The sequence below is a fragment of the Ochotona curzoniae genome, unplaced genomic scaffold (genome assembly GCF_017591425.1).
Source record: "Ochotona curzoniae isolate NIBS_2020 unplaced genomic scaffold, NIBS_Ocur_1.0 scaffold_1852, whole genome shotgun sequence".
NCBI lineage: Eukaryota > Metazoa > Chordata > Mammalia > Lagomorpha > Ochotonidae > Ochotona > Ochotona curzoniae.
In genome coordinates this window covers 37,123,124-37,144,378 of record NW_024467087.1, presented here as the reverse complement: position 1 = coordinate 37,144,378, position 21,255 = coordinate 37,123,124, and the positions used below count along the sequence as shown (strand labels likewise).

The window sequence follows — 21,255 nt, the reverse complement described above, 5'->3', positions numbered from 1 at the left end:
TACACCACCGGAAACAACAACAACATAAACCAGATAAAATATATGAAATAGTGTTTCAAACATACTGAACAGCAGGGAGTAAGGGACTATGGCCTGTAAGAGATGAAAAGCAAATGAGATGAGCCCTTTGATTTTCCTAGCTTCACTGTTTTGGAGTCACCAGTTCAAAGTATAAAAAGGAGAATGCAGGCAAAGCCTGGTGAGTTGAGGGGACATAGTGGTGGGTCTAAGCAAACTCAGGTGTCTGGAATTCAGAAGGTAGGACCTGGGAGAGCCTCCAAAGGCCTAAGGAAGTTTGCCATCAGGTATTCAGTAAAGGACAGATGAGTGCATGGTATGCTTGTAAGGAAACTACTGTAGGCGAAAGAATCACCTGAAGAATGGAAAAGAACAGTGCCTGACACACACGGTCAGGAATAGTGCCTATCCCCATCAGCCAAACTGGAAAACGTCATGATTCAGATGTTGTTAAACTATAATTCTCAGAAGGGTCTTATCTCGGTGGTGGAAAATAATTAGTCCTTGACTGCTCATTGCTCTAGTCCTAACAAATCTAAACAGCAAATCTGGAAAGGATCTATCTATGTCCAAGTAACTTGTATGCATCTCATGATAGAGCTCAAGAATATTTACAGTAATATAAAACTGTGCAATGCCCAACATGGCAAAGTTCACAATGTCTGGTACACCCCCTCCTAAAAGTTGCCAGGCACCCAAAAGAGCAGGAATATATATGATCCATAATAAAGGAAAAAATTAGTTAAAGTGACTTGAGAACTGACATGAATATTAGAACTATCAGTCACTGAAAGTTATTTTAACTCCATTCCATATGCTTAAAAAGTTAGTGGAGACATGTGGATCAAAACTAGTATAGCCATTATGGAAGACAATATGGAGATAACCTCAGAAATCTGAAAATGGATCTACTGAAAATGGCCCAGCCATTCCACTTCCGGGAATTCATACAAACACTTGAAATCAGTGTGTCAAAGTTATTTGCACCTCTCTGTTTATAGTAGCTCAGCTCATAATAGCTACGATGATGACTGGATAAAGAAATTGTGGTATATATACACAATAAAATATTAATCAGCAATAAAAGAATGAAATTCTTTTGCAGGAAAATGGGTGAAACTGGAGACCATTATGTTTTGTAAAATAACCCAGTTTTGAAAAGGTGAATGTCACTTTTCCCTGATTTGTGATAACTAGTACACAGGAGTACAAAAATGTAAATATATGGTAGCAAAATTGACATCTTGAGATTTGATTATTATTTATTGTCTTTGTCTATACTCCTTAAGAACAGTTTTTTCTACTTATTGCCTGCTGAATTATTTATTTAGTGAAGGATTAACCTTGTAGTTATCAAGAAAATTCAAAGAATGTCACCACAAAAATCGGAAAAAAAAAGTTATGAGAGTCAGTAGGAGTGAGTAAGGGAGGGAGAATAGAGTGAGAAGTATCATTATACTCTTAAAACTGTATATATGAACTGCATGAAATTTGCTCCCCTTACATAAATTTAAAAAGTAAAACAAGACTCACATAAAAACTAGAGATAAAACTACAATGTCTGATATGGAAAATACATTGGATAAAATCAACAATAGATAAGACATTAGAATAAAAATGATTAGTGAACTTGTAAACACCGCAAAAGAAACTATTCAAAATGAATTCAACAAAGAAAAAATAATGAAAACAGAGAAATAAGAATTGATGAGCTACAGGATAATCATAATCTTTCAGGCCTAGAGTGGGAAGGCGGAGAGTCACTCATCAAATAAAGTGGAGGACTGAAAAAAATGTTTAAAGAAATAATTGCCTAAATGTGACAAATACAATAAACTCACAGACCCAAGAAGCTCAATGACCGTCAAATACAAGAAGTACAAAGAAAACCACACCATATGGCACATTATAGTCAATTGCTTAAAACCAGAAATAATGAGAAAATGTTAAAAGCAAATAGAGAAGGGTACAAGAACATGTAACATGGAGATGAACAAGGCTAATGATATCATTTGCATCATTTGACACAATACAAACGTTAAGATAGTGTACAATATCTCTAAAATACTGAAAGGGAAAAAAAAGAAATACTGTCAACCTAGAATTCTACATCCACAGAAACAACATTCAGAAATAGATGTTAAAATCATTTTTCAGACATGTAAATTTTAAAAAATTAATCACCATCAGATCAACTCTAAAAATTGCTACAGGAAGTACTTCTAGCAGAAGGAAAATGACACCATATAGAAATATGGGTTAATGAAAAACAATGAAGAGAATATGGAATAGTAACTATATGGTAAATATACTTTTTATTATCTAAATATCTTTTTAAAATAATTATTTCAAGGAAAATAGCAATAGTACATATTGATGTATTTGCATAAAGACAAACACATCAATAAAACAGAATACACAATATAAGAATAAATTCTTATGCTTATAATCAAATGTGTTATTTTTTACAAAGATTCAGCGGAGATCAGCGGGAAAACATCTTTTCAACAGTGATGAAGGAAAAACTAGATATTATGAAAATGAAAAGATCTCTTACAGCATACCTCATCAACATTTAAAACCAAGGGAAATGATTTCAGAAACAACCAAAAAGCCACATAATGGGAGATAATATTGGCAAATAGTATATTTAATACGGACTTATAGCTGAAAGAAATAGAGGGTAACAGAAAATGATATTTTTGAATATTTATTTATTTTTATTGGAACAGCAGAATTACACAGAGACAAACAGAGAGACAGAGAGGAAACCTTCCATCTCCTGGTTCACTCTCCAAATTGCTAGAAGGGTCAGAGCTGAGCCGATCTGAAGCCAGGAGCTTCTTTCAGGTCTCCCACAGTGCAGGGTACCAGGACTTTCGGCCATCCTCGACTGCTTTCCCAGGCTACAAGTAGGGAGCTGGATGGGAAGTAGAGCAGCCAGAACTTGAACTGGCATCCATACGGAATGCTGATGCTGCAGGCTAACGATTAGCCTGCTTGAGCTGGCCCCAAAATCAAACTTTGTTTAAAAATATATTAATAAACACATCACCAAAGAACTTGTTCAAACAGCAAATAAATACATTAATGGAAGCTCAACAGCATTAATCACTAGGGAAATACAGAATAAAACCACAACGAGATATCACTCTGCATTTATTAGAATGGTTAAAATTAACAAAGTGTCAAATGTTGGCCATGCATTGAAACAAATGGAGCTCTTTCTCTCTGTAACTTTATCATTCAAAGAAAAAAAATTCTTTTAAATTGTACACTTGAAATATGTATTTTTATTGTGTAACAATTACAACTCAATAATACTGGTTTGTAAAATTTTTAAGATTAAATGTAAGTAAACTTTCTACTTGTAATCATAAATTTGACAACTGCAGAATACTTATAAAAATATTTGAGTGAAAGTTCAGAGGCTTTAACCCAATTGACACATGTCAAGAGTGTATTATAATATTCTTCATGATACAGTTCCACAGGCTCAGGGATGTCCCCTTCCACTTCAAGGCTGTTTTAAAACAGAAAATGAGCAATACAGAGCCAGTTTAAAATGTTTCCTCTATTATACGACTTTGTTGCCTATAAGATGTGTTTCACCTTCTAACTCTTATAAATGAAGAATTCCAGAGAACCTTGAGCAATTGTTAAAAATACAGAAGTAAAAATATATGCCCAGAGCAGGGAAAAGGGAATGGCAACAAAATTTTTGCCAATTGAATCTTGGAACTATAGTGAGCATGGTTATTTAATAAATGCATCTAATAATACACATCCTTAATTTTCAGGCTGATATGTTGTGAGATATTAGTCACCAAAATCAAGTATAAAAACTCACAAGTTTGAATCAAATCTGAAGCATCTGTATCAAAAACTGCAATTTTATTTAAATGAAACAAACTTAACATCAGTACTCTTATCAAAATGAGAGTAAAGGTTACTGCAATATCAACATTTCATTTCTTACCCTAATGTTTTGTGCATTTTAAAATATAATACAGTGGAAATTGTATAACTGATAAATAAATATACACATTATAAGATAATTACAATTTTCGGTGATAAGTGTAAGTGATCAAAAAAGTTAGGAATTCCTTTGCTTAGAGGAGAGTTAAAGGAGACTGTTCTGACCAAGTGCTACTATATGTTTTCATGATTCTGCTAGCATAAAGATGACATGTTAATTATGAAATAAGAAAAAATATTTGAGTGAATTTGATGATTGTAATGTAGTTCCCCTGAGATGCAAGTAGTGCACCAAATGAATAAGGATTTGTGCTGATATAAGGCACATTGTAAAGTAGTCTCTAGTATCTAATTGTGATTTAGACAATAACAATATCTACAGCAGACCAATGTAAAGTACTGATATAAAATATTAATTTATTAATTAATTTTAACTAATTCATTAACGTGAATGTGTTTCCAAAACACATGAAACAGCTGTAAAAGTTTGCAGCCACCCAAATGGTGGAGTGGGTGGGTGATTTCAGCTATTTGAAAACCAGAAGGTAAAACAATTAGTTTTAAAACCTGAAAATACACACTCAAGCCCAAGTCATGTGGTGAATTTGCAGAATTGAAAGAATAAATGGTGCTTACTTCAGCAGCATGTAATCTAAATTTGGAGCAATACAGAGATTAGCACGGCCTTTGCACAAGGATGACATGCAACTTTGTGCACCATTCCATATTTTTTCAATAAAATTTTATTTTATTTGGGATTCCCCCCAAAACTCCCACCCCCCGACAGATTTTGCCCATGTTGCTACAATAGTATAGTCCTTCATAAGGAGTCACAATTCCATCAGTCTTTTAAGTGTGTCCAAGACAGTCCGGCATCCCATTGTCTACACATTTCCGACAGTTTCTTTGGGAGTCCATCTTGTGTTTGGAAGCAGGAATGCATGTTGCATTGTATGGGGAAATCAATGTGGAGTGGGAGTTTGGGGAGGAGGGAAGAGAAATCTCAGAGCCTATGGAAATGCATTGTAAAATAGTAAAATAAATCAATTTAATAAAAATTTAAAAATTGTAATGTTCACAGCCTGGAATAAAATGAAATACTGATGAATAAATGACAAAACTAGTCCAGAGAAAAAAAGAAAAGAAAAATGAACCTCCACAAGGAAAAGGAAGCTTTGCATGAGGCAGGGCTTCCTGAAACCCCCTAGTCTGGATCCAGCCACCTACACACAAAGGCTCGAGTCGATAGCATCTTACTGCTAACATCAGAGGGAACATGCAATATTGCTTACAGTCAATAAATTGTTTGCACCGTAACACGGTGTTGGTTATTGAATCAATTTTCCTTTTCAATTATTGGGTGCTGTCTCTCCTAGAAAACTACAAATATGTTTATTAAAATCTTATCTGTCTTAGATATGTAGTGCAGGCTACTCAAACAATCTCAATGTAGTTCCCAATTGCAGAGCTGCCAAGTCTGCCTTCTCCAAAGTTGCACAGTTCCCTTTGGATACAAATCCCTATACTCATATTCATTCCCCTCACATGCACACAGCCCCATCGGGCTCCCGAATTAAGTCATAAAATTTGGCCCCAGAGATTGAGATCTCTCTCTCTCTCTCTCTCTCTCTCTCTCTCTCTCTCTCCCTCTCTCTCTTTCTCTCTCTCATCCTGGTAGTGGTAATCTCTACCTGTCTGTATGGGTTGGGGCCTTCATTATCCTACCTCTTTCCCTGGCCTAGAGTTACAAGTTTTGCACTATTTACAGAAAACTCAGTAGCTTTATGGGTCTACAATATGTTAACTGTTGTCCTAGCCATTTCAGGATAAACTATAAAGTAGTCCATGCCAGCAAAGAGCTAACACTCTAGTGAAGGAGATACTTGAATCATTCATCATAAAAAAAACATGGCAAGCAAAGAAATCTATGCAAGGGATATTACGAGACCACCAAGGAGGACCACCTAATCCAGTTTAAAGAAAGGGAATCAAGGAAGAGAATATTCAGTAGTAGGACATGAACTGATTACAAAGCCACGTGTATCAGTTAAGAGAAATAACACTTTCCAGGCAGAGTACATAGCATTCACAAAAGCAGGAGACATCATGAAACTTGCTATATGATCAAGCAAGGCCAGGATGCTGAGAGGGTAGCTAAGGGAGAATGTGCAACAGGCACATAGAGATTAGATCAGATAGCGCAGGCAGGAGGTTGCTATGTTCTGCTCAGAAACATGGCCAGTTAGCCTGTCACAACAGGAATCACTGCAAAGCCTAAGGTAAGGTAAGGGCTTGTTAGAGTACTCTGTCAGTTAAGCATAATACAAATTTGAGAAGGCTCTGGCATAAATCCAGGGCAAAAATGACAGATAAAAGGACAGGCCAGGAGAGATACAGAGCACAGTGAAGACACATTAGGGTAAAATATGCAGAACTGTGAATGTTCCACTCGTATAACACAGATAAGGCCTCTCCCACTAGGACATGGAGTTCTGATGGGCCCGATTCCTAGTTAAAGACAAACTAGCGCAGAACAGCATTTAAAACTGGATCTGGGGTCAGGATTCCTGGGTTCAAATCACTGCTTCACTACATTTTTAGCTGTATGAAGTTTGGGCAAATTTTTAAAACTCATTGAATCTGTTTCTCCATCTACAAAAATGGTGACTATTAATCAGAGTTCCTGCATAAGTCCTTTGAGGATTCAAGTATGCAGCACAAGTAAAAGGCAGAGCATAGAGCCTGGCCTAGAGGAAGAACTCAATATTGGTAGATGTTTAATTTTCATGACTATTAACCATACGCTTTGGAAAAATATAAGAGCATATGGCTGTTTTGACATCTCTCTATGAAATTTGAGAAATCTAATCAGTATTCTTGCCCAGATGGAAAATTGCGGCACCTCTCCACATGGAGGTAGGCTGACAAGCATAAATATTAAGTCAACGTTAGTAATTAGATATGATCAGTTTAAAAGATATTTATTTATACACTGTTCCAGACAGGATTTAAAGTGGCTTACAAAGATACATAAAACATAACAGAATAGCACAATTCTTTTAAAAAATAGGATCAAAAGGATGAAAACAAGAATGGGGACAAAGTGCAGGAGTCAGCCTCAAAGCTCCTGAACCAAAGGGCAGATGGGGTTTCCTGGTGTTGAGCTGGGGTCTTGACCCCCTCCACCCTGCCCCCAACAGCTCATCAGTGACACATGTCTGTGCTCACTGGGTTTATTCCTAAAATTCTTATGTTGGCAAAACTGTTTTAATATTTCTTAGCAAAAATAAATTTGAAATTACTCTCAGCTACTCAAGATTCTGATACGCGTTTTTGCACCTTTTGATGCCCTAAAATATTCTCCAAAATTGGTTTGACCAAAGTGGGGCTTCTGCCAATTTAGGTCCTTTTAAAATATTCTCCAATTAATGAAAGTGAAGATCAAGATGAGGATAATGAAAGTAAAGATGATGCCAATAGCTAACACTTCTATCATACTGTGAACTCAGCACTTTTCTAAGTACTTTACATATTAGGAGTCATTTGATCCTCACAATCACACTATAAGGAAGTATCGTATTATGCCTGTTTTATAAAGCAGGAAGGTACGGCAGCGACTGAGCAAATAAACTGCCCCAGATCACATACGCTCTGACAGTCCAATTTTGGGACCTAGGCAGCCTAGCTCTAATCTCTAAGCTTGTTCATTACGCAAACACTGACTTGTCACATACTAGAAACTGTGCCCCATATGGAAATATTTTGAAAAAGGTGTATCTCAACCTCAGGAATTTCAAGTGAAGGTAGATTGCCCCAGCTAGTAATAACAGGTCAATGTTTGAAAGTCATTAGTCTGGCTTACTTTCCCTTCCTCAACCTTACCCTCTCCACTCCGGAAAGGATCCCTCTTCCTCATCTAGGTCCCCCCCCCCCCCCCACTTCCAAAGGATGGCAGGAGTGGCAAAGGGTAACCAGGAGTAACTTGTCTCACACAATCATTATGGAGGCAACTTCTTCTAGGTGGAAAAAACAATATATGCTTTTCTAAAATGAGTTCCAGAAACGAGTTGGATATATTAATGTACACAAAGATAGTTCAAAAACTTCATGGAAAATATCAATTATGAGAAAATTGCGTACAGATTTCAAAAACTTTTATATTTAAATAAATATATTTTTCTTCTATTAGTTTTTTTAAATGCTTACTTAATAATATTTATTTATTTGAGAGGCAAAGTGACACACAGAGAAAGGCAGACACAGATTTTCTACATGCTGGTTCATTCCCCAGATGCATGCAACAGGTGGGGCTGGACCAAACCAAAAATAAGAGCTCCCTCTAGGTCTCCCACGTGGATGGCAAGAACCCAATCACTTGAGACACCATCCACTACTTCTCAGGCACATCAACAGGAAATTAGATTGGAAGTGGAGTATCTAGGACTTGAACCACACTCTAACATGAGATGCAAGCATCCAAAACACTAGTTTAACCCACCGAACCATAATGCCAATTCCTACATACTTTTTTAAAGATTTATTTATTTTCATTGGTAAAACAGTTACACAGAGAGAAGTAAAGACACAGAGAAGAATCTTCCATCTGCTGGTTCACTTCCCAAATGGCTTCAATGGCCAGAGCTGAGCTGATCTGAAGACAGCAGCCAGAAGCTTCTTTCAGGTCTTCCACGTGGGTTCAGGAACCCAAGAAATTGGGCCTACCTCCAATGCCTTCCCAGACCCTAAGCAGGGAACTGGGTCATAAGTGGAGTTGCTGGGACTTGAACCCTACCTATATGGAATGCAGGCACTGCAGGCAGAAGCTTAACTCGCTACGCCACCAAGTTGCCTCCTATTCATGAACTTTTTAAAGGCCCCTCACACATTTTTTTGTACAGAACTGTTTGGGATACACGAAAATATGGTCTCATTATTATCATGATTTTAAATATTCTTCGTTGCCTGATAACAATTCCAAGAACCTCAGAGTCATCAGACTCAAAGGCAGAATTCCAGAAATAAAATATAGAATTATAAAATATAAGTCACAGAATTGAAACATAGTGTTAAAACCAGATAAAAAAATAAATAAAGGAAATACATGGGTTAGCTTTCTAGCTTTCCAACTCTAAATGTGAATCTTCCACTCGCAATAGCCATACTGGCTATAAGAGTCCCATGATGTTGATGGGTGAAGGATGGCCAGTTTACCCTCTTCTTTGTGAATGTCACTTTATCCAACAGACCAAAAGCTCTAAAAGATCTAACATCCACAAGTAAAGCTTAAAAATGACTAGTAAAAATGCTGATCATCCACATCCATAAAGCATGTTTAAAAGTCTCCTAAGAGCCAATCCATTATCTTTCAATAAGCCTCATTACCACACAGAACACCATTACCTTTCCTAAGTCAACAAGCTTTAACGAACCATCAGCCCCCACATGGAAGACCTCTTCTGCTGTGGTCTCAGATGGTGGAGATTCCTAACTGAACTCCAGCTAATAGCCATCTCTTTCCTGCAGCCCACGTCACCTCAAATTCACCTACGCAGTCTCCACAACTGAGAAATCACGATGATCATGACTAATTTGACCCATGTTCACACATAACTGTGATCTCATGCAGTTAGTTTCTTTTAATTTAAGAGAGGCTGTGATCTAGCAATGGGCACAGAAGCATTAAACTCAGTCTAATAACCTGATAAATTGAGCTGTATATGTGGCAGAAAAAATTAAAATGTTGTTTAAGGTCTACAAGACATTAAGTGCTAATTTGCTCCAAATAAAATATTAATAAATATATATCATCATATATATGAAAGGTAGTATAAATTGGAAACTGATATCAATTTAAATTATTAACTTACTACAAACCTTCTTTCTCTCCTGGTTAACTGCTTAACCATACTTACTTTACACATTATATCAGATCTCTAGAGCAAAATCAGTGCATGCATCATCAACATCTGGTATACAGCTAGAAGCAGTGTCCTAATATTTTTTAAATGAATATAAAACATTAAAGCCACTGAAATATTCAAATTAGATCTGCATATATTTATGTTCAATTAATGACGTAGTAAATTAAAGTACAAATAAGTTATAAGGAGAAAGAAGTATGAAATAGTATAACTCACTCAGTGTAACTTAGCATAAAGCATAATAGTCTGTGCCAGCATTGTGACAGCAGGTTGAGCCGCTGCCTGAGTTACTGCCATTCCAAATGGCCACAAGCTTGGGTCCAGCTGCTCCACTTCCAGTCCAGCTCCCTGTGGGTGCACTTGAGAGAACAGCAAGACACAGCCCAAGTACTTGAGCTCCTGTCATCCATGTGGGAATCTTGGATCAAGTTCCTGCTTCTGGCTTTAGCCTGACCCAATCCCAGCCCATTGTGGCCATTTTTGGAGACAACCAGCAGAAGGAAGATCTCTCTCCTCTATTTCTCTTTCTGTCTCTCCCTTTCTGTGTGAGTGTCTGTTAAATAAAATAAATCTTAAAAAAAAAAAAAACACGCTCATAGTATCTAAAACCGACTTTCCTAGCACCATATATGTAAATTCAATCTGGGTCTCCCATCCAAGTACTAACCAGGACCGACCCAGATTAGCTTCTGAGATCAGACGACATTGGGCGTGTTCAGGGTGGTATAGCCGTAGACATAAATTCAATCTTGGAAGTAATATTGGTTCCAAACAAAACTATGTAAAAAGACCAGTATATCAATGAGGATTCCCTTTCATTTTACAAAAACATATCATCTTCTTCACTAGATTGTCTGATGTGTGAGAGAAGAGGATCTTTGTTTTGTTCATCTCTGAAACTTCAATGCCTAGAACACTGCCTGGCCTGTAATATGTACACAACAAATATTTGCTGAATAAATGGGCTGCATGAAGAATACTATGTATCATATTTAGTCACACCCAAGGACTTATCACCTAGCACTTCACCTTTGATATTCACTACTTCTTTCTGGCTACAACCTCCTGTCTGTCTAACCTGTTCACTCAATGACCTCCCCAGCTACATACCTCGTCTCAGACTTCATGAGAGGAAAGTGGGCTTCCAGTAGACCCTTCTGCTCTCACCTTGTCATTTGCCTTCTGCATGCATTGTCTTCCTAGGCACTTGGACTCCATTATTTCAACTATACTCGTGTCAATATCCTCAATAACATGTAGTCTTATTGCAAATACATGATTTAAAACATAACCCTTCTAAACCCAACTATTGTGCTTTATGCCCACACGAGGACTCCTGAAATCTACTGGAAAAAATCACAGTCTGGTAGATTATTATCCATATGAATTCTTGGTCACCAAGCTCAGCACAACATTGCCCAGCACTACAACTATGTTATCCTAGTCCTCACCTGCTCTCCTGGTTCTCTATAGCAGTTCTTTAAATACACCTCAAACATCCAACCCAAACCTTATCCTATGCAGCCTCTGCCTTGAGTGTCTGGCCTTCCCTCTTACACCAGAGTAACATAAATCCCATAAGAAAAGTTGCTGCTGCTGAATCTATAAACACATTTTCATCCATACTTATTCAGGATAACTCTCTACCTCATTCTGGTTCCTCTCCCATCGGCATAAGGACTTTGCCCTGTAAGGCCTGTGCTCTTTCAGTTATTTCCTTCTTCCTATCAACCTTTAAAGACACTTAAGTGCTTCCTGAATTAAAAATAAATAAATTCCTTGGATTCCAACTCCTCCTCTGATACTATTCTTTCTCTGCTCTTTAGAGCCAAACTTACCTAAGGAATCAACCCCACTTCCTCATCTCCTCAATCATTTCTCACCTTATCAGAGTGTAGGCTTTCTTCGCCACACTCCCCTGAAATTACTGTAAGGTCTCCAAGAACCTCTTAAATCCAACGGAGAGTTAATTTTTGCTCTTTATCCTTCCAGACCTCTCTTGAGTCTTTAGCTCCACTGATTGCTTGTTGAGGGAGTCATTCCACTGTGAAAAATGTGTTCTACAGATAATTAAGCAAATTTTAAAATATATATCATAAATATGTTGAATGCTGAAACAGCAAAAAAATTAAAGAACATTTAGCAACTAGAAATGGATTAGTTAATGATCCATACATATAATGGATCAGTGAGTTAAAGAGGTAGTTCTAGGTATATTGACACTAAAAGCTTTTCAAAACATAGCAAATAAAAAAGATACACAGAGAAACAGATGTATTATGATTCGCTTTATATGATTTACTTGTAAGTATAGACATATTGGATGGATAGATAAATGGATGGAAATATACAAGCATGTAAAATGTCTTAGAAATAAATATAAATCTAAAATTGCTACTTCTGGAGAACCAGATAAGCACAGAAGACTTCTTGTTAATTTTATTGTGATAAATAAGAAACCATAGTTAGATACCTGAATACAACAATATTTCAAAACTAAATAAGAAAAAGGTTCAAAGGAGATCAAATAGGAATGGCCATAGGGACTGGTGACAAACATTTCAAGCTCTCCCCAGCAAAAGGAAGGCAGGAGAAAAAGGCATTTAAAGGTTTCAAACATGGAAAGAGAGACACACTCAAACCAAAGTGAGGTAAGCATCCAGTAGAGACCATGAAAAGATCATTCTTAAAGGAGGAAAATTAAATAACCAATAGGTATCAAAGAAACTTTCACACTTAGTGGAAATAAGGATTGCTTTTTAACATTTGATTGTTAGAAAAACAACATTCACTTTTTAGCAAATACTTTATTTATTTGAAAGTCAGAGTTACAGAGAAACAGACCAAAATAAGCATGCACACACAGAGAAAGAGAGGGAGGGAAAGAAGGAGCGAGAGAGAGAAAAAGTGAGAAAGTGAGAGTTCTTCCATCTGCTGGTTTAATTCCCAAAGGGTCACCATAGTTGGAGCTGAGTCTGAAGCCAGGAGCCAGGTGCTTTCTCCCAGCCTCCCATGTTGGTGCTCAAGCACCTGGACTTCTTGCACTGCCTTCCCAGGTGTATTAGCTGGATCAGAAGTAGAACATCCAGGACTTGAACTACTGCCCATACAAGATGCCAGTGCTACAGTGCTGGCCCCAACATTCACTTTTTTTTAAAGGAAGATATAAGAGGTACTCCCATGCCTTTTGGTAGAGTTCAAACTGGCAAAACCTGTTAGAAAGCAATGTGACAATTTGATTCCTAGAAAGTTGAACCTTAAGGGCTGGTGTGATACAGCAGGTTAAGCCACCACTGTGACATCAGCACTCCATGTTGCAGTGCTGGTTTGAGTCTTGCCTGCTCTGCATTTTTTTTTTTCCAGAATCTGACTATTGCACCTGGAAAGCAAGAAAAGATGGCCCTAGTGCTTGGGTTGTTACCACCTACGCAGCAGACACAGATGGAGCTCCTGCCCAGCCCAGCCCAGCCTGGGGTTATTGTAGCCATTTGTGAGATGAATCAGCAGGTGAAAGATCTTTCCCTCTCTCTCTCTCCCCCACTCTTCCTCCTTCCCTGACTCCCTCAAACTCTTCCTCCTACGCTCTTTCCCTCCCTTTCAAATAAATGAAACTTCTTTTAAAAAAAGAAAGAAAGAAAGAAACAGCATGAATATCATGAAATTTCTCAATCTCTTAAAACAAACATGAATTCATGTTTAAAGGTAGGGTTTAGTCACAGATATAGAAACCACACCAAGTCCTAATTTTCACTACTTTTCCAGCAGCACTATCCAACATGATACTCTATCATATTTCTCTCACTGCTCCCTCCAAAAATCTCTCAAACTAGAAATTCACTCTCTTTACATACCTGAACTGACAGACGCTTTTGGAAAGAATAGATATTGAGTTCTGTGATTCAAGGCAGACACAAATTCAACTTATCCAATCCTCTTACTATTGTTTGGTTCACTTTTCTCCAGCTTTATGGAAGTATAATTGACAGTACTTGAAAAGGTTTGAGTAAAGGGAATTGAAAGATAATATGAAGTCATGCATCATTTTTTTTCATGCATCATTTTTTAAAAAACACATTTTCCCCAATACCTTTTTTTATATAACTTTTCTTCTTTTTTTTAGATTTATTTATTTTTATTGAAAAGTGGATATACAGAGAGGAGTTGAGACAGAGAGGAAGATCTTCCATCCGATGGTTCACACCCCAAATGACCGCAACAGCTGGAGCTGAGCCAATCTGAGCCTGGCTTCAGATTAAAGCTAGGAGCTCTTCTGGGTCTCCCACGTGGGTGCAGGGTCCTAAAGCTTTGGGCCATCCTCGACTGCTTTCCCAGGCCACAGGCAGGGAGCTGCATGGGAAGCAGGGCCGCCGGGGTTAGAACCAGCGACCACTACGCTATCACGCCAGGGCCACCACAATATTTTTGTAGATTCCATCCTATTATGAATTTCAAGTTTTTGTACTAAGTTAGCTTCCAATTCTACTTTTCATGAACTTTTAATAGTGCCCTTGTACAGGTTTCTGGTATGCAATCATGCATACATATACATATGTATATCAAAAAAGGCAATACGATCATAAACAAAACTCCACTTTCTATTCCTTTAAATGCCATTTCAGTCCTTTACTTGAGGCAGGAGGAACCTGCCTCAAAATTCTGTCCCTCCATAGTTCTTTCCATCTCCATGGCATCACCAAATCCTTCTCTCTTTACCGTTTATCTCCTGCCCTTTCTCTACAGCCAGTCTGTCCCAGCTCCCCTTTCGTTCTGGCAACACTACCCTCCTGTTTCTGAAGAAAACTTGCACCATCAAGCTTTATGCCATCTACCCATACATGGGCTCATCCCTCTTTTATACTTAAAATAGTATGGGCCTGGCTCAATGCCTACATTCTTGCCTTACAAGCGAAAGGATCCCATATGGGCACCACTTTGTGTCCCAGCTGCCCCAATTCCCGTCCAGCTCCCTGCTTGTGGCCTGGGAGAGCAGTAAAGGATGGCCCAAAGCCTTGGGACCCTGTACTCATGTGGAAGACCTGCAAGAAGCTCCTGGCTTCAGATTGGCTCAGCTCTGGCCATTGCGGCCACTTGGGGAGCGAACCTGCAGATGGAAATTCTTTCTTTCTGTCTCTCCGTCTCCCAGTTAATTTGATCTGCCTTTTCAATAAAAATAAATCTTTTTTTGAAAATAAAATAAATTTTAAAAGGCAATTAACGGTCTATTATGTGCCCTGATGCCTATAAGAAATCTCTCTTTCTCACCATGAACCAGCTCCTTCAATATGTGTACTATACTCCAAAAAGGCCCTCTCAGTTTTCACTTCCCAACCATTTATGATCTGCCTCCTCTCCTCCTGAACTGATGTCATCATTGACTTCCTAATTGCCAAATCTAATGAGTGTGTGTTTTAAAATGTTTTATAGCATGTTTATCTGATTACAAAAGAGGTGCACATCATAAACAAATTTATGACATACGACAGACTAGAGAGAAAAAAATAAACTTGCACTATATAACAGGAAATGGGTAGATATCTGTAATGAACATACATTCTTACAAATAAATGAATAACCCAAAAGAAAAATGTACAAAGATTATGAAAGAACAAGTCTCAGGAAAAACAAAAAAAAATAGTTAAAACACAAGAAAAGATGCTCAGCCTTACTATTGACCAGAAAAAATGTGAATTTACATCAGTTGAATAGTACTTTTATAACCTATCAGATTGGCAAAAAAATGAAGATTGTCCTCTGCAAGATCATGAGGAAAAATTCTGAATGGTGATAATATAAATTCCTTTGTAAGAAGACCTAATCAGGTTAATCAATTTATAGATCACCTCACCAACATCTTTGTTTTTATGGGGGAATATTTAAAATCTATTTTTGAGTAGTTTTAAAATACACAATACATTACTAACTGTGGTCCAATGCAGTGCAGTGGATTGGTCCTTGACACAGAAAATTTTCCTAGAAGATACTATGTCACAAAAATACGTGTATATTTACAAGGAGACACTTTCGCATGGTACACGGATGTTTACTGCATGGGGCACAATGTAAGAGTTTCCAATTCAGGTCAGCAGGGCTTCCTGATGAACTGAATGTGGGGAGAAATCAAGGGTGACCCTTAGCTTTTGGTTTGAGCAACTGAATGGAGAAATGGTGTCATTTTACTGAGTCACAGAAGGTTGAGGAAAAAGCTGAGGCATGCAAGAGCAATCAGGTACTCCTATTTAGGCCACATTATATTTAACGTGTCTATTTGATAGACAAGTAGAAGAATCAAATAAGTCACTGAACATGTCAGGCTGCAGCTTAGAAAAAGCCGAAAGTCAAAATACATCTACATGAGAGTGATGAGCATATAGGTAGATGCAACTTAATGCCATGGGGCTGAGCAAGAGCAAGAAGCTCTAGAAAGCTTCCAGATAGGGGAAAGAACACACTGGCCCCTTGATCACTCCAGTGTTCATGGGTGGGAGAGACCAATTTAGAAGAGGCTAAATCATTTTTTAAAATACAAACTCAAGTTTTTAAAAAAGTGAATATATATTAAAAGGAGACATTCACATATTTGCCACCTAAACAAAGCACCAACTCCTTCCAGACCTGTCATTAAATGGACTCAGGCCTTTTATTTACTTCTTTCTAAACATTTCAAAATGTCATATACCGATTTTCTAATACTGCACAATCCTAATATCAGTTATATAGCTCCATAACGTTCACAAGCCAATAACCACCCTGCACCTAAAACACTAAGGCTGACATGAGGCCAGATGCCTAACTGGTGGAATCTTTTATGTTTTGTTCACTTCCCTGTGGGACAGCAACTTTCTCCAGCCTCTGACTGAGCTTGCCAACTGCCCAAGAAATCTGATATTTCACACCCTCTCCTCCCAGTGTAACTCCCTTCCTATACTGAGGAGCATAGCATCTTTGCAGTTCCCCTTCTAAACTTCAGAAGTTTCCATATACAGACTCACACTTTAAAAAAGAGAATGGGGGCGGGTAGAGGTAAGCACTTTCAACTGGGCCAAGGTTATTGTCAGAAATTCAATCTTAAAGCCAAATTCAGCAGAAGGAAATCTTTGCAAGAACTAGCCTGGGGCAACCTTACACTTATGGGGCTACAAAGTGGGTAGACTTATTTTCACCTCCAGGAGAGCACAAAAGAATGTCAGTTCTTACTTTGGAACTGTCATTAATTCGTGTATTTAACTGATGGTAATATGTTTCTACAATGTGCCAGACTCAGGTCTGGGCCCTGGAGTCTACTGTTGAATTCAAGAGACAGCAGTCCCTATCAACATAGAGTTTATATTACATTTGATGTGATGGGAAGAGGGGTGGCCCAGGGTAGGGAAGATAGACAAAAAGCTAGGAAAATCTATTAAGGTAGATGAGAGGCTGAAAGTTTAAATAACACGGCAAAAAAAAAGTCTGCACATACAAGTGACATTTAGGTCCAAAATCCTAGCCACAAGATTTTTAAGAGTTCAGGGGATCTTCACACACATGTGCATACACACACACAGACACACAAACACATAAACTTAAATTTACCTATATAAACAAATAAAAACATTTAAACTGGTAAAACATTTTAAAATGAAATGAACAAATTTCACATATTTCAAATACAGACTAAGGGACATAGTGATGCTTTCCTGCCCCACCCTCCCTCCTGCCCATGTTTCCCACCCACTCTCCCCCTTCCTTCCTTTTTCATTTTTTATTTTTATAACAGCATATTTTCAGTTTGCTTCATAATTATAGGGTTAAAACTCCATTAGGTAAGGGATTTAACAAATGGCAAGTAAGAAAAAATCCTACTGTTCCTTAAGAGTGTAGACAAAGGCAGTAAAAAAATAATCAAATCTCAAAATGTCAATCTCACTCATATAGATTATGTGGTTTTATACACAGATCAACGTAAACATTTATTTTTCTTGGACCAGCTTATTTCACAAAGCATAATGGTTTCCAGTTGCATCCATTTTTTTGCAAAAACAATATTCCATTCTCTATGACTGAGTAGTGTTCGTGTGTGTGTGTGTGCACACGCGTGCACATGCACGTGTGACATTTATTTTATCCACTCATCCATTGATGGACATCTCGGTTGATTTCATATCTTAGCTATTTTGAAATGAGCTGCAATGAACATGGATGTACAAATAACTCTCATATGCTGATTTCATTTAATATGAGTAAATTTTTACAAGTGGGACAGCTAGTAGATCTATTTTCAGATTTCTACAATATCTCCATACCACGCTCCATGAGGGTTGTGCTAGTTTACATTCTATATAGTTTACATTACTAGTTTACGTGGGTTAGGGTACCTTTTCCCCTACATTCTCACCAAAATGTATTGCTTTTTGATCTTCAAATGATAGCCATTTAAACCCTGATGGCTTACCATCACCAGAGCTCAGTGTCTGAAAGGCATGATTTCCCCCATTTCCAGCAGAAATGTCTGTTGATCTTTTGTGTTTAAGACAAAGGGAACTCCAAGATTCATAGTTTGCCCTAGCAGAGGATACAACCTTCCAGGTGGCAAAAACAGTTACAAGTGGTAGTAAGGGCTTTACTGAGGTCTAATAGAAGCGCTTTAGGACACAGGCTAACTATTAGTTCCAATTGGGGGAGTAAATGTGTGTAAGGCTTTCCCAAAGGAGGTAATGTTACAGCTAAATTTTGACAGATGAAAAGGAATTAATGATTGTAGAGGGGGGATAGGTGACAAGCTTGTTTTCCTAGAGAAAATAAAAAAAGAGCAGCTGGGGTAGTTTGAGCAAAGTCTCAGAGGTGGGATCAGGGTGGACATTCTCTCCCCACCTCACCCCGCCTACAATATCTCATTCATCCCATGACAGGTACACCATCACCCTCAGGCTCTCTGCTTGGCTGTTCGGAAATCCTTATCACTCACCACGTACTCATTTCTCTCTGAACCAGTAGGAGAGGCGCCTGGCGCACATCCCTACATTCCAGGGTTACTCTCCTCTAACTTCAGGACAATTAGCTCTGAGCTGACAGCCCAGGAGGGTTTGTTCATCATTCGGGCACACTGGAGAAGGGACGGCTGTGCTGATAGTGGCAATGTGGCAGCTGGCCCCACGTTGGAAATGAAGCGGGTAAGACATCAGTGAGGAAAGTGGTCCTTAGTATTTGCAGTGTATCTGAAGTGAAATCAAGGACCCAGATATACCTCAGCTTGGGAGGGAAGTTTCTTAACAAGGTAGTCTTTGCCCACAATTGATTTAGTATTCCTAACTTCCAACATTACAGACATGGTACGACAGGATAAGAACCCAAGCTCTGCCTGACTCTGTCAGTTGGATATTTAGAAGGCGGCACTAACCTCGGAGTCTCCTTTTCCTCCCAACATGGTTATAACCATAGTGTGCATTGCAGTCATCACGAGGATTGTATAAGACAGGATGAAAGAACTCCCCACAGTGCCTAACTCAGTGCTTTCTAACAACCATACCACTAGCCACCGTTAAACGGAAAGTCTAGAGAGCATCAGGCAGGATGGTACACCGACACACACACCAATTACTCCAGAACCCAGAATGGCCTCTAAGCTCCATTTCACTGGTCTGACCCAGGGTGAAGCACTTGAAATTGTGTGACCAAAAATGTTCATCTGCTATCAAAATACACAAGTCTTGCAAGTCAAGTTCATGGGCTTTTTCTCCTGGGGTTTCTTGCTGATGATTAAAAAAAAAAAAAAAAAAAAAAAAAACTAAACAGAAAGCCAGAACACCATCAGGGCCACAATTCTGCTTAAACTGCTGACAGTAGTGGGTAAACATTTTAGGTCATTAACTTGTTGATATTAATGGATTTATGAGAGGTGGGAGCCAGGAGGTAAAAGAGCAGAAAAAAAGCCAGTTAAAAGCAGGAGGTCCTAAATGTACCGAACACTAATTTCTGCCTCACAGGTCCACCACGTCTGGGATTGGACCTGCCAAAAGAACTCTTCTGGAATGCTAAGGTCTCTGGCCCTGAAGAGGCAGAGGCTTGGGGAAAGTTGGTTGCTTCATGAAAAAAAAAAACATGATTTTTTTTCTCAAGCCACCAGAATTCTAATCAAATGATTTCAAGTCCCCGAACCCAATCTGATCTAATATTGAGGGCTAGAGGAACACCTTTCTTTGCATGTCTCTTTAAGAACCATCACAGGAGACACAGGTGTTCTGTATGCCTTCTGAGGGTTCTGGAGACCCTGCTTCAGGGCAAACCTCACCTTGCCTGCTTGAAGGGAGACAAATACATTTGATCTTAGCCAAAAGGCCAAGAAGCAATGAAAGGAGACCAAAAAAAGTAGCTCAGTTCCAGAGTGTCAAGTTCCCGGCCCTAAGCGCAAAAGAAGCCCACTGTGGCAGTGCTAGGGGGCCAACTGACCTCACGGTGGCGGGAAGGGTCGGGTCAAGGCCAAGGCAGCCAGCGAGAGGTCCGGGGTCAGGAGACAGTGCAGGACAGAGATCCCGAGTGACAGCAGAATGCTGAGAGAAGAACCCACGGAAAGGTACTTCCCAGCCTGGATCCTACCCCCACCCCCTCCCCTAAGGGAGAAACCCGGGCTCCCGGCTGGCGGGAAGAGCCTGGGCACTCTGCAAGAGGGGTGCAAAGGAGGGAGTAGCGCCCAGACGGCCACAGTCAGCGTTAGCCACGCGTGGGTCAGAAGTTGCCAGTGAAAAACGAAAAGTGCTAAGGAGGAACCGCCCCAAGCAGACGGCGTCCCGGCGTGGGGGTGCGGTTCAGAGAGGCAAGCAGGGGACACGGGTCAGGCAGTCAGCCACGAAGCACCAAAGACGTGGGGAGCAAAGAAGAGGTGGGGAACAGCGCGGGTCCCCGACGTGGGGTGGGGGCGCTTCAGCAGCGAAGAGGGGTTGGGGGGTCTAAAGGAGTCCCAGAGCGACAGCGCGGGAGCGGGCAGCCGCTAGCTGTAGCCCTACCTGTCACCAGCAACAGGTGCCACGAGAAGACTACACGTCCCGGGACCGGAGTCAGGGAAGGGTCTCCGACTCCTAGAAGACCTGAAGTCCTCTGAACGGCCGGCCCTCCTCACCCTCCCAGCAGGCGGAAAAAGCTGCAACTTTCCCTGGAGCTGGGAGGAGCTGGGCTCTTAAAGGGGCCGCACTGCGCTGGCGCTCCTTAGTCCGGTCGTTCAACTCAAAGAAAACCTCTGGCAGTCAAAACCTTAAGGTACTTAAGGGATGACCTCTCAGGTTAGAAAAGGGAACTTGGGGACTGAAGATAGGGGTCCAAGAGTAGGTGTGCTCCCCCCTCCTCTTTCCACGTCCTTTATTACCATCTG

At 39.4% G+C, this 21,255-nt stretch overlaps 1 protein-coding gene and 1 non-coding gene across 2 annotated transcripts in view; one reads left to right on the top strand and one right to left on the bottom strand.

Moving 5' to 3' along the window:
- SYTL4 (synaptotagmin like 4) overlaps positions 1-21,012 on the bottom strand; it is a 52,710-nt gene extending 31,698 nt beyond the window's left edge. Inside the window, exon 1 of the mRNA XM_040999886.1 lies at positions 20,894-21,012. The gene's annotated coding sequence lies outside the window, so the exon portion shown is untranslated. The remainder of the gene's footprint in view (positions 1-20,893) is intronic.
- LOC121169576 lies at positions 4,625-4,728 on the top strand. The gene has a single exon (XR_005885876.1). It is a non-coding gene; the product is annotated as a U6 spliceosomal RNA (small nuclear RNA).
- Positions 21,013-21,255: the final 243 nt, after the last annotated feature.